The sequence below is a fragment of the Eptatretus burgeri genome, chromosome 14 (assembly GCF_056783735.1).
Source record: "Eptatretus burgeri isolate ZD-2024b chromosome 14, Ebu_testis_v1, whole genome shotgun sequence".
NCBI lineage: Eukaryota > Metazoa > Chordata > Myxini > Myxiniformes > Myxinidae > Eptatretus > Eptatretus burgeri.
The window spans coordinates 73,504,286-73,518,617 of record NC_140974.1 but is presented as its reverse complement, the minus strand read 5'-3'; the positions used below and the strand labels follow the sequence as shown (position 1 = coordinate 73,518,617).

General features: G+C 44.4%; 1 protein-coding gene across 7 annotated transcripts in view; it reads left to right on the top strand.

Annotated features, from left to right (window-relative positions):
* Window positions 1-14,332, top strand: part of LOC147013621 (SH2 domain-containing protein 3C-like) — a 175,593-nt gene that overhangs the window by 90,155 nt on the left and 71,106 nt on the right. The window lies entirely within an intron of this gene.

Genomic DNA, 14,332 nt, shown 5'->3' with positions numbered 1-14,332 from the left:
GCATTTCCTGTAGCTGTTGCTTTTTAGCTCACCTGGAATGTAGTTCCGGGGGAGCTTATGGGATGGCATATCATCCGTCCGTCCGTCCATCTACAAACATTTGCAACTTCTTCTCTGAAACCACACACACAATTTCGATAAAACTTCACCACAACCCTCAGTACCTGGTGTGTACCTAAGTTTGTTCACATCATAAAAACAAATATATATATATATATATATATATATATATATATATATATATATATATATATATATATATATATATATACATTGTTTCGAATTTTTGCCCGTCCGGCGTGCGATCGGCCACGTAACTCGAATCGCGACGCGTCGCCCACCGGAACGGACAATTCAGTCGTGACCCTCCTGGAACTACCGCCAGGAGCCAGTCACGGGTGGGGGTTTAACCTCACCACGATCGTGCCAATTGCCCACCCGCGCAGGATAGGGTTGCTCGCCAAATTCGACCTACCTAATTACCTGCGCGAGTGGTCGACCGGGCGATCGTACCTCGCCGCAGGTCGACTTCGGACACGAACCGCTTAAGCGGCTCGTTCCGTGCTGCAGGGATAACCGAGCGGAGTTATCGTCGACCTCGACGGTTCAGATTACTTATCGGGTGTTTCAACCCTCTATCAATCACTTACGTGATGCAAGATGGAACTTTTTTTTTGTTTTTTCTCCCCATTACCTTCAATTTCTATCCTCCCCATTACCTTCAATTTTCATCCTCCCCACTTTCCAAACATCCCCCATTCTCCCAACTAATCTCTTTCTTATCTCAAAAAAAAAAAAAAAAAAATACCCAACAACAATAACAACACGCTCACCTTCTCCCGATTCTGCTTCTTCTTCTTCCTCTTAACTTCCTCCTCATCTTCTTCCTCGATTTTTTTTTTTCTACACTTCCATGACCAAATCTGTTGAACTCTCTCATACATTAATATTAACAACAAAAACGATTTTATAATGCTTCATCTTCCTCTCTCACACATGTGGTACTCTTTACTGTTTCATAATGCACGACTCTTCTGCCATTTTAACAGACTGCTCTCATTTCGACCTCTCCTTCATTCCTTGCCTAAAAAATCCAACTATGACAGCGCTTCTTCTCTCCATTCTCTGAATTCGCCTTTATTGCATCCATCAAGAATTGTGTTAAATCGCATCTCTGACCTAAAACTTTTAAAAACCACAGTTTGCTATGAATGTTCGCTTTCCATCAACCATTCTTTTTTTCCAACTTCAGTGCCAACTCACCCCCCTCACCCCTCACTCTCACTCTCAAAGCGACCATCCCACTCTTCTCCCTCCAAGCCTCCCTCTCACCTCTCTCAAAAATTCCCCCTCACCCTTCTCCCACCTTTCATCCCCCTCACTCATCCTTCTCAAAGTTGCCCCCCCTCTCATCCACCAAGCTGCCTCCCTCCACTGCCCTCTCACCTCCATCTCTTCACTCCACCTCCTCAAATCCTGAACTTCCTTCTTCCTTGTCTCTTGTCCCCCTCTCCCCCAGCACCACAGAGCCTTTTCTCCTCCTCATTCGGCCCCCTCCCCGAGCTATTCTGCAGTACCCCACACTCTTTCAACAACCCTCCTTACCTCCCCCCTCGTCCCTTGTCCTACCCTCCCCCTCCCCCTCCACCTCCTGTACCCAAAGCCTCCTCCCCTACCTCTTCATTAAAAGTGTGGACCTCAAATATCCGGGGCCTTCGCTCAAACCTTTCAGATCTTTCCATACAGGTTGCCACTGACAAACCAGACATAATCTGCCGAACAGAAACTTTCCTCTCCCAAGACGTGTCTGACTCCCAAGTATCTCTCCCTGGTTACTCCCTCTTACGGTATGACAGATACTGAGCCTCGTCCTGGTGGAGGTGTTGCTCTCTTCATCAAAGACTCTATTCCTCACTCTCCATGCACTGCTCTCACTCCCCACACCCCCAGGAATACCTCTGGCTTCGGCTTCCCCTCCACTCCCTCCTCATGTTTATATGTGTACTGTACCGTCCACCGAACAGTGATGACTCCATCTACACCTCACTATCCGAAAACAAGGACCAACTTCTATCTTCTCATCCAAACTCTCTCTTCCTCTTATGTGGTGATTTCAATTGTCATCACGCCAGCTGGCTCGGTGTGGGTACCTCTCTCACCTGCCATGGCACCTCAGAAAAAGCTTTCTGCGACTCATTGGGACTGACTCAATCGGTCAACTTCCCGACCCGGATCTCAACCAATGGTACTCTATCTCTTCTGGATCTGATTTTGACAAATTTCCCTGACAATATCTGCTGCTCTTTCTTTGCTCCAATCGGTTCTTCTGACCACGTCCTTGTCAAAGTGGACATCTCTCTGGCTGTTATCAGAGAACCACCTCACCGCCGTCGAGTCTGGCATTTCACTCAAGCCGACTGGCAGGGTCTCCGAGCAGCCATCAAACTGACAGACTGGTCTCCTATCACTACTTTCTCAAACATCAACTCATCCTGGGAATTCTTTCAAAGAAACTTGCTCTCCCTCATGCACAGATTTATCCCCTCTCGTGTTCAGTTGTCTTACCCTTCCTCCCGCCCTTGGTTTACTGAAGCTTGTGGCGAGGCAGTTGTCCTGAAACAACTTGCCTTTGCTTCATGGAAAGCAAACCCAACTGAGGGCAATCTCAGTTCCTTCCACAAAGCTCGGAACAAGTGTGTATCTACCATCAGGAGAGCCAGAAAACAACATCTTTCTCATCTCAAGTCTGAACTCTCAAACCTCTCTCCCTCCTCAAAATCCTGGTGGCGTCTAATCAAATCTGTTTCTGGTGTATGTTCCCCCTCCATCCCCTCCCTTACCTCAAATGGCCGCACTGCTGATTCCACACGTGATAAAGCTGAATGTCTAAACTCGGTGTTTGCAGCTAAATCTTGTGTCCTAAACCCATCACTTTCTCTACCCACCTTACCCAGTCGCACCCAACTGTCCCTGGACTCTGTATCCTTTTCTCCTGACAAGGTGGAGAGCTTGCTTTCAAACCTCGAGTCAGATTCTGCAACCGGTCCAGACGGCATCAGCCCACGTGTCCTCAAAGCCTGCTCTTCTGCTCTTGCTCAACCTCTCTCTGTTATATTCACCCTCTCATTTGCCCAAGGTCATCTGCCATCTGCTTGGAAATCAGCAAACATCACTGCCCTGCATAAAAAAGGTGCAAAAACAGATCCCTGTAACTACAAACCAATCAGCCTTCTCCCAATCGTCAGCAAGGTTATGGAATCCATCATCGCTTCAGACATTAAATCCTTCCTCTTCTCCAATGGCTTGATTTCCAATCATCAATTTGGTTTCAGACCAGGTCACTCTACCCTGGATATGCTGCTTCTGCTCTCCCATCAATGGATGGAGGTCCTCAATGCCAGACAGGAAATCCGAGCCGTATCCCTGGACATATCACGTGCTTTTGACACAGTCTGGCACCCTGCCCTACTCACCAAACTCTCTTCCCATGGTATTCAAGGCCATCTCCACTCATGGCTCGCAGACTTCCTCTCCTGTCGCAGTCAACGTGTGGCCCTAAATGGAGTTCTTTCATCCCCTCTTCCTGTGCAGGCTGGAGTTCCTCAAGGTAGCGTTCTGGGCCCTGTTCTTTTTCTGGTTTTCATCAATGATCTCTCTGACTCTCTGGAAAATCCTCTATTTCTCTTTGCCGACGACTCCACCCTCTGCCCTATCATCTGTCATCCCTCAGACTGGCAAGCAGCAGCTTCTTCGCTCACTGCAGATCTGGATAAAATCACAAACTGGTCCAACACGTGGAACATGTCTTTCAATCCGGACAAATCTCACACTCTCACTATGTCTCTTCGAAAGGACCGTTTAGAACCTCCCCCCCATCCACTTTCTCAACAATCCTCTGGAAGAAGTCTTTTCTTTCAAGCTTCTGGGTCTCACTATCTGCCATGACCTTTTCTGGGAAAGTCACATTTCCAACCTTGCCTCAAAAGCCAGTCGCCGACTGGGAATCCTCCATCGTGCAAAGTCCCTCCTCGGCCCTCTTGAGCTCCTGACCACTTACAAAGCTGTGGTCCGTAGCCTGATGGAGTACTGCTCTCCCCTCTGGGCTGGTGCTCCTGCCTCCCACCTTTCTCGGATTCACGCTGTCGAAACCAGGGCATTTAAGATCATCGGCATCTCCCGCAATGAAGCTGAGTCTTTGGGCCTCTCACTCAATCACCGCAGGTTGGTCGGTGGTCTTTCTGTCTTCTAACGACTCCTCTCCAGCCTTGCCCCCCCCTGCTCTCTCTGCAATTTGTCCCCACCACATTTCCACAGGGCGCTCAAGGTCCGCCAACAACCCCCTTCTGGTAAAACTACCAAAATCACCAATTGCTGCTCATCTTCACTCTTTCATTCCTCTTTTTTCCCGCCTTTGGAATAAACTTCCTCACTCTATTCGTTCCCATTCTTCCCTCCAGGCTTTCAAAACACCTGTTCACCACCACCTCTTATCTTCCCCCATCCAAATCCTCGATCTTTTCTACCCCCGATAATCCACCCAAGCCCACTTCCTTCAATTCCCCTGCTTTCCTTCCTGAAAGTCCCTGTAATGCCTATCTTCTCTTCGCCATGTTCCCCGTCCCATCCCCATCCCTCTCCCTTCCACAGTTCACCTAATGTGTCTGTTCCCCACTGTTTTGTCCCTTCCACTCCCGCCCCTCTTGTCTCGTGCCCCCTTGCTGTGAGTTGTGTGTTAGCTCTCATACGAGCCTCTACAAGGTATACAAAAAAACAACAACTTTCAAACAGAGGAAAGGACGCAACGAAACGGGAAACAGTTCAACAAGCAAGCACCTTTATTTTACACACATGCACGTATCTACAGCCATGCAATCAATGTGAGAAAAGCAAAAAGGAAAATGCAACCAAAGCAAAAGCACTACTACCGACTATAATTATTTACAACACTTAAACAATTATACTTGTCCAGACTCGGCGCCACATCATGCATTCAAAATAAACAGGAAAGACCTCCCCATAGGCAGGGAGGTAGACGGGGTCCATGGACCAAATGTGCGCAGAACCTGGAGTAGCGGCCAGGTTCACGAGACCGAAAATGTCTTACCCGCGTCCTCGTGACGCGATGGCGGGCAAGCCGCAATGTCCGCGCAGCTGCGCCCTGACTCCGTGCCCCTGGCGTGGCCGGTGAGCCCTCTCCGGCGTGCTCCGCGCCAGCACGGTTGGGTCGGCACCACGGTTAGGGTGGGGAATGAACGGGGCTACCGGCACTATCTCAGCATGGATGGGGGGGAAATTGTTGATGCTCAGGGTCGAGCGAGGGGAATGGCTGGCTGGCTTAGTCGATTGTGAAAGCGAAGGTGGCTCGATTCCAACAACGAGACGAGCCCAGCGACGAGACGAGCGACCCCCACACTACAACTCTGTTTCACACAGACTCGCGTCTTTTATAGATGGGGGGGGGGGGTGGGGAGGAGCCTGTATGCAGATTTTAGGATCAAAACGCGATTGGAGGTGGGGCCACGCCACCCTCTGTCCAGCCATTGGTGTGGCAAAAAGGGGCGTGAGCCTCTTTTGATCCGAATTCCTCTCCCGTAAAGAATTCACATTCATCGCGCTTGGAGGCGGGGCCATACCGCCCGACGCTGCCCATTGGACGGAGGAAAAGGGGTGTGAAGCCTTCCCGATCCGAATTTCTCTCCCGTAAAGGCATCCATTGCACTCGCGGCTTGCCGCGTCTGGCAGCAATCACCAAACGGCTTCGGACAGTACGACGTTCGGTGTTGACTGGTGGTGGGGTCGATGGTTGTGGAAGGAAAAAGGCGGAGGTGGTGGGGGGTTTGCTGTTGTGGTTTGGTGGTTGGCGGGCGTCGTTTGGGAATGGCGGTGAAGCGATGTTTGCGGGATGGAGTTGTGGAGGTAAAGAGGCAAAGGTGGTGGTGTTTGAGTTGTTGGCGGCTTAATGGTCCAAAATAACAATAGAGAAAGAAAAATGGCTCACTCAAAGTGTCGCAGCCCGGATGAATCACACATATTCCCTCGAAACAACAGGTGTGGGCTAACTACACATGAACTTATCGATATATCTCACCGAGGACCCTTTATGGTGTATTGCGAATTTCCACAGCCGTAACACTATATATATATATATATATATATATATATATATATATATATATATATATATATATATATATATATATATATATATATATATATATTTCTCTCCCGTAAAGAATTCACATACATCGCGCTTGGAGGCGGGGCCATACCGCCCGACGCTCGCCCATTGGACGGAGGAAAAGGGGCGTGAAGCCTTCCTGATCCGAATTTCTCTCCCGTAAAGGCATCCATTGCACTTGCGGCTTGCCACGTATACATATATATATATATATATATATATATATATATATATATATATATATATATATATATATATATATATATACACATAAATACAAAAAATATGTATTTCGGGCCTGAAGGGGTCAACATGGGGGCTGCTCCCCAAAATAGGTATTTGCTTTTTTCTCAGAAACTACACATGCAATTTCGATGAAACTTGACTACAACCTTCATCACCCATGATGTACCAAAGTTTATTTACTGCATTAAAAAAAAACATCCATAAGTATTGGGTCGTCGATGTTGTCTAAAAAAAAAATTTCAGATTTTTTTTCTACCCTTATTATCAGTATTTCCGTCTATATTTGTTGGGTAGTCGATCCAGTCGAAAAAAAAAATTTTGAGATTTTTTTTTCTTCCCTTATCAGTATTTCCGTCGATATTTTGGGTAGTCGATCCAGTCGAAAATGAAATTTGTTCTTCCCTTATCACTTTTTCCGTCGATATGTTTGTCTTTCTGTTCGGTCCAGTGCTCCGTTAATACAATGGCGATTTTGATGAAACTTGGTTGGTAGGTTCATACCATGACCTAGTTGTGTGCAAATGAGAACTGTTGGTATGGACACCACCGTTGCCCAGCAACGGGTCTTTGAAATTTTTGAAAAATCATAAAAAAATATTTTTTCGAAAATCATAAATCGGGCCACGAGTGACTGGGGCAGTACATTCAGCCATATTGTCAAAAATTTCCAGCGGGATCCTATGAAAACTGTCGGAGGAGATGGACTTTGAATGAACCCTGGTCGAAAACAATAAAAAAACGAAGTTCGTTGTATCTCAGAGACTATGAGTCAGATATACATGAAACTGGTATGGTAGGTTCATGGTATGTCCTAGTTATGTGTGAGAAAGAACCGTTGCTATGGACCCCTCCGTTGCCTAGCAACGGCTGAAAAACCTCAATGTGGGGGTATTTTAACGAAAAAACAATATGCAGCATTAACCCTTGAAGCTAGAATCATGAATTTTCTCGTGTTTAATCCTCAGGTCATTCCCCATCGAATGGGCCCATCGCGTCAGGTTCTATTGGGTAGTCGACTACCCATGTCCGCCTACCGGCTTGTTTGTCTGTCTGTGTGTTGGGTAGTCGATCTAGTCGAAAAAACAAAATTTTGAGATTTTTTTTCTACACTTATTATCATATCAGTATTTCCGTTGATGTGTTTGTTGGGTAGTCGATCTAGTCAAAAAAAAAAGAGATTTTTTTCTACCCTTATTATCAGCATTTCCATCGATATGTTTGTCTGTCTGTCTGTGTTGGGTAGTCGATCTCGTCGAAAAAAAAGAAAATTTGAGATTTTTTTTCTACCCTTATTATCAGTATTTCCGTCGATATGTTTGTTGGGTCATCAATCTAGTCGGGAAAAAAAAATTTGAGATTTTTTTCTACCTTATCAGTATTTCCGTCGATATGTTTGTCTGTCCATGTGTTGGGTAGTCCATGTAGTCGAAAAAAAAAAAATTTTGAGATTTTTTTTTTCTACCCTTATTATCAGTATTTCCGTCGATATGTTTGTTGGGTCGAAAAAAAAAATGTTTGTTGGGTCGATCAAGTCTAAAAAAAATTTTTTGAGATTTTTTTTTCTCCCCTTGTTATCAGTATTTCCGTCGATATGTTTGTCTGTCTGTGTTGGGTAGTCGACCTCGTCGAAAAAAATTTATTTGAGATTTTTTTTTCTACCCTTGTCAGTATTTCTGTCTATATGTTGGGTATTCGATCTCGTCGAAAAAAAAAATTGAGATTTTTTTTTTCTACCCTTATTACACTGAACAACAAAATTTTTTTACTGGAGATGTGTAAAGTGATTTAGACTAATTTGGGTACGCTGATTTCAAAAATCATAACCGTTTTGCTGTATCACGTCAGGACTTTCAGTAACAGAAATATTCCCATTGCCTAGAAGTCAGGATTTCAATGAAATTTACAAAAATTCATTTATTCATTTATTTCATCATGAATGCTTCAAAATTATAGAAATTACAGAAAAACTCCACTAGAATGGAATTAAAAATGCTTTAGGCATTTGGCTTTGTGTTTGTGCTGCTCTGTGTCAGTTTCACGATGCAGGAACCAGCAGAAATCGCCCATCATGTTCGGGTTGTGCCGCCCTTGGTAACGCGTCTCCATGAGTGAAATCTCTTGGTGGAATCGCTCGCCGTGCTCGTCCGAGACTGCTCCCAAGTTGTCAGGGAAGAAGTTCAGGTGCTGGTGTAGGAAATGGATTTTCAGGGACATCCTGGAGCCAAGTTTCCTGAAGGACTCCAGCAGCTGCTGCACTATTTCTTCATAGTTGTCCGCGCGCTCGTTCCCCAAGAAGTTGTCCGTCACAGCTTTGAAGCTCCTCCACACTGCCAGCTCTTTGGGGTTTAGAGTTGTCGGAAAAGTTTCGTCCTTCATAATCTGTCGGATTTGCGGTCCAACAAAGACACCAGCCTTGATCTTGGCCTCCGACAAGGTGTTGCCAAACTTTTCCTTGAGGTATAAAAACCCACGCCCATTCAGATCCATTGCCCGTACAAAACTTTTCATCAAGCCGAGCTTTATGTGGAGTGGTGGAAGGAAAACCTTGGCTGGGTCGACAAGGGCGACATGCTTCACGTTGTGTCAACCAGGTACATGCTCTTTTCGCTCTTCCCAATCTTTCTTCGTCCAGTGATTCTTGTCGTCTCTGCTATCCCAGAGACAAAGGAAGCACATGTATTTCGTGTAGCCTGACTGCAGCCCTAACAACAGCGCCACCACTTTCAAGTCTCCGCAGATGTGCCAGTTGAAGTCATTGTACTTGATGGAATCAAGCAGCTGCCGCATAGTCTCATAGGTCTCTGTCATGCCGAACGCGTGAGCCAGTGGGACTGATGGTTTCTCGTTGCCATTGTGGAGCAAAACAGCCTTCAAGCTGTTCTTCCCCGAGTCGATGAAGAGGCGCCAGTCTGCAGGATCGTGATCACACCCAAGTTCTTTCAACAGACCGTTGATGTCACTGTAGAATGTCATCGTGTCTTCCATCTCAAAGAACTCAGCCATGTCTCTGTGACGTGCTCTGAACAAGGATATCTTGGTGTTAGGTTCAAGTAGATTCCACTGCTGCAGCCTTGATCCAAGCAGCTCTGCCTTCGCCTTTGACAGCGAGAGATCTCTTACAAGATCATTTAAGTCTCCCTGGTTCAGAAGGTGTGATTCTTGAGTGTCGGGTTCAAAAGGTTCATCATCACCATCCTCTTCACCACTGCTTACAGCTATGTTCTGATCAGCTGGAGGTGTTGGAACGGGGTTCTCGTCATCATGAGGCACAGGTTTACGAGCAGAGACGCAGTCATCGTACTTGATGTGACCTTTAGTCTTCTTGTTGAAGCCGGCGATGCTTGTGCAGCAGAAATAACAATCATCATGATGATTCTGCGGCTCACGCCATATCATGGGCACCGCAAATGGCATGCTCGCGCGCTTGCCCACCAACCACTGAGTCAAGGTTGTGTGACAGCTTGTGCAGCAGATGTGTGGTGCCCAGCTCTGTTCTTGGTCCCCCACCTTACACCCGAAGTAGTGAAAGTAGGCGGCCTTCATTTTCACTGCTGTAGATATACTTCGCTGTTGATCTTTTTTGGTATACCGACCACAGACATAACAGAAGTTGTCAGGATGATTGGTACAGGAATGCCTACTCATCTTTATCTGAAAGAAAGAAATATAACACAAGTTAACAACAATTGTACGAAATAGACATGTTAAAGACATATGTAAATTTCATTGAAATCCTGACTTCTAGGCAATGGGAATATTTCTGTTCCTGAAAATCCTGACGTGATACAGCAAAACGGTTATGATTTTTGAAATCAGCGTACCCAAATTAGTCTTAATCACTTTACACATCTCCAGTAAAAAATTTTTTTGAAATTTGTTGTTCAGTGTTATCAGTATTTCCGTCGATATGTTGGGTAGTCTATCTCATCGAAAAATGAAATATTTGAGATTTTTTTTTCTACCCTTATTTTCAGTATTTCCGTCGATGTGTTTGTTGGGTAGTCGATCGAGTCGAAAAAAAAAAAAATTGAGATTTTTTCTACCCTTATTATCAGTATTTCCCTCGATGTGTTTGTCTCTGTGTTGGGTAGTCGATCGAGTCGAAAAAAAAATTTGAGTTTTTTTCTACCCTTATTTTCAGTATTTCTGTCTATGTTGGGTCATCGTCGATATAGTCGAAAAAAAAAATTTCGAGATTTTTTTTTTCTACCCTTATCAGTATTTCCGTCGATATGTTTGTTGGGTCATCGATCTCGTCGAAAAAAAAATTGAGATTTTTTTTCTCCCCTTATTATCAGTATTTCCGTCAATATGTTTGTCTGTCTGTGTTGGGCAGTCGATCAAGTCGAAAAAAAAAATTGAGATTTTTTTTTTCAACCCTTATTATCAGTATTTCCATCGATATGTTTGTCTGTCTGTCTGTGCTTGTCTGTATGTGTCTGTTCTGTCCAGTGCTCCGTTAATGCAATGGCGATTTCGATTAAACTTGGTTGGTAGGTTCATGGTATGCCCTAGTTATGTGTGAGAAAGAACCGTTGCTATGGACCCCTCCGTTGCCTAGCAACGGCCGAAAAACCTCTAAATGTGGGGGTATTTTAACGAAAAAACAATCTGCAGCGTTAACCCTTGAAGCTGGAATCATGAATTTTCTTGTGCTTAATCCTCAGGTCATTCCCGATCGAACGGGCCCATCGCATCAGGTTATATTAGGTGGTCGACTACCCATGTCCGCCTACCGGCTTGTTTGTTTGTCTGTGTTTGTCTCTGTCTGTGTGCTTGTTTGTTTGTCTGTCTGTTTATGTGTTTGTTTGTTTGTCCACACAGAACTTTCGTGTTTTTCTCTGCAACCGCTTGTCGGATTGAGACGAAATTTTCACCATAGGTGTGAGTACTCATGCAGAACATTTTAATGATAATTATGGTGTCATAGGTCACGTGGTGTGGCCGCCATGTTGGAAAAATGGGAAACATTTGGACCTCTGTATCTGAAACCACACCAAGGAAAAAATTGAAACTTGGCACATAGAAAGTACTCCTCATGGGGAATGAGCATAATTTTTTTATGATGTCATAGGTGCCCACATTATGACATCACAATTGCATATGTAGAATGCCACATCAGTATGAAAATTTTTGAGGGTCATCTAGGGATAAAATGGTCCACAGAAAAAAAAATCATGAAGTTATTGGTCACGAGATTCAGTAGCCATATTGTTTAAAAAAAATAATAACCTTCAAAAATCTTCTTCTCTGAAGTGACTGAACAGATCGAGGTGAAACTTTACACGTATGACCGACCACCTGTCCATGAGGAATAAAAGGTTCACACATATGATGTCATTGGTGACATGGTTTGGCAGCCATGTTTGATTTACCCTAAAACCTACAAAGATACACCACTCAAAAGAAGTCCTGATGAGGGGTTGCAATCTCTGATTGCTCTTTTTCTTGTTTTCTATGTTGTATTTCTTTTTTATTTGTCTGATTTTTTTTTTCATGTGCTTTGGACTTCTGTTTTCCCTCTTAAATTGTTCTATTTGTCCCATATCCACCCTCAGTCAGTTTCTCTGCTTCTGAAGTCTCTCTTTCCAAGGTAGTGTCTTGTTTCTGGTCAGGTTATCAGAAATATATTTTTGTGTCGTTGTTTACCTGTCATTTTCTCTTGGACATAGTGTTGCTGAAAAACTCACATCGTTAATTTTGGAAGCATTTCAATAACTGCTTGATTTATTCTCCTTACTTTTATCTTCAACTGTTTATTGTTGTTTATTTGGTGGAGATGCAGTCTTTCCATCCATCCATTTGGAGCATACACTGTACAGAGCGTTGGTGCTGCCTCAGCAGTCTCCTGGGCTATTGAGCACAATCCTGGACAGGTCACCACTCCGACGCAGGATATTCAAATGACTCAATCATCCGAGCAAGCTGGTACTTGTTTTGCCAACCTCGGAAGGATGACAGGCTGAGTCAACCCCACCTAGTATTAATTTAACGGCTGAGCGGGATTTGAACTCAGGACCCTAGGATCTCGATCCCACCACCCTAACCATTAAGCCAACACCAGTCTTGATGCTGTCTTTGCTTGCGTGATATTAATTTTATTTCCTCTATTTTATTAGTCAGTTCATCTGGCCCAGTGATCTTCACTATTATTTAGAGGGGGGGGCACTTTTGCCAAAAAGACATCAGTGTGAGAGCCGCCACACTGCCTGCAGGACTCCATAATGGCTGCTATTATGCCCTGCTTCTACATCTTCTTATTCGTTGTGATCACTGGGCTACAAGCTTGTTTATACACTGCAACCATGTTCTGATTTAGTTGTGTTACTTTCATGCTTCACTTTGGAACACTCATTTGAAAATATTGGGTCAGTTTGATAGCATTTATGGCGGATGATGTTGGGGTGTTTTCACATTTGTGTATTATTAGCCACACTTCAGGGGCCGCACTTTAGGCCACCAGGGGCGGCCAGTGGCTCGTGGGCCGTGCAATGAAGAACAGGGTTCTAGCCTTTGCTGTTCATTGTCAACCTCATCTTCCTCCTCTTCATTCTGTTGTCCATTTAATTATTTTCTTCCTCATTGTAATCTGTCCTTGTTTCTCTTTTTTTTGTTTTGTTTGTAAAGGTGCTATTTGATCTGAGTTAGTAACTTCAAGTTGATCTTTCTCTACGGGTGCTGCTGCAGCATTTCCTTTTGTCGTTCTCCGGTCCTGTTGTGGGGTTTTTTAATTTTGCTTCAAGATTCAGTTCTCCAATCTGTTTCCCAATTTCTGTTTCTGTTATTGTGATTAAATATGAAATATCATCTGTTTCTGTTTTCCTCTCTTGTTCTATTTTCTGTGTAACCACAGTAAGTTCTGATGGTTGTTCCTTTTCTTTGGGAGTTTATACTCTGGGAATTTCACCCCAAACGTATGTCCCTCTTCGGTTTTGTTTTCTCATGTGATTTTGTTTTTCCTGCTGCTTGCTTCTTCATAGTTTGTTTTTTCTTCTTTGCTATCATTTCTATTTTGAGTTTGTTCTCACTACCCAAGGACTCGAGGTCTTTGTCTTCGATTTTGTATTTGTTTTTTATTCTTTGGATTATTTTCTTTAGTTTTGGGTTTCTGTTTCCTTTCCTCAACTGTTGTACTTGACCTACTTCCTTCCTCAGTTTCTTTCTTTCTCTCTCTCTCTCTCTCTCTCTCTCTCTCTCTCTCTCTCTCTCTCTCTCTCTCTCTCTCTCTCTCTCTCTCTCTCTCTCTCTCTCTCTCTCTCTCTCTCTCTCTCTCTCTCTCTCTCTCTCTCTCTCTCTCCTTCCATGGTGGGATTTGGCTTCTATTTGTGGGGCCTGATTTTTTTCCTCTTCTGGTGTTGTTTGCCTGGTACTTTTTCTTGAATCAACAATGCGGCTGCAAAACACACGATATTGATTTCTTTCAAGGTGGATGATTTCAAAATCATTTTTCTTCTTGAATGGATGGTCCGTCCCACTCAGGTTTTTGTCCATTTGTTGTTTTCTATGCGATGGAGTTTTGGTCTCTCTCTTAGTTTTATCAGTTTTAGCTCTTCTATTTTGTTGGCCAACTCTTCTTTCTACCTACCCTGCTCATCATCATCTTCACCCTCTTCATCTCCCTCATGTCTCCGTTGACTTTCTGCCCATCATCCGCCTTTTCCATTCTTTTCCCCGTTGTCTGTGCCTGAGTCACCTGGTCCTAGTCTCTGAATCGTTCTTGCCTCTCTTTTATTGGGACACCCTCGTTCTCTCCTTTCGCCACACTCTTTCTTTGCCATCTTTGGACCGGCTCTATGTCGGGGTTTGGCTCCCCTTCTCATTGCACATCCAAAACTTCCTCTCGTGCCATATTGGCCAAATCCCTGCTATCCCTTTCTTCACCTTCAAACGAGGACTTAGCTCTCCTCG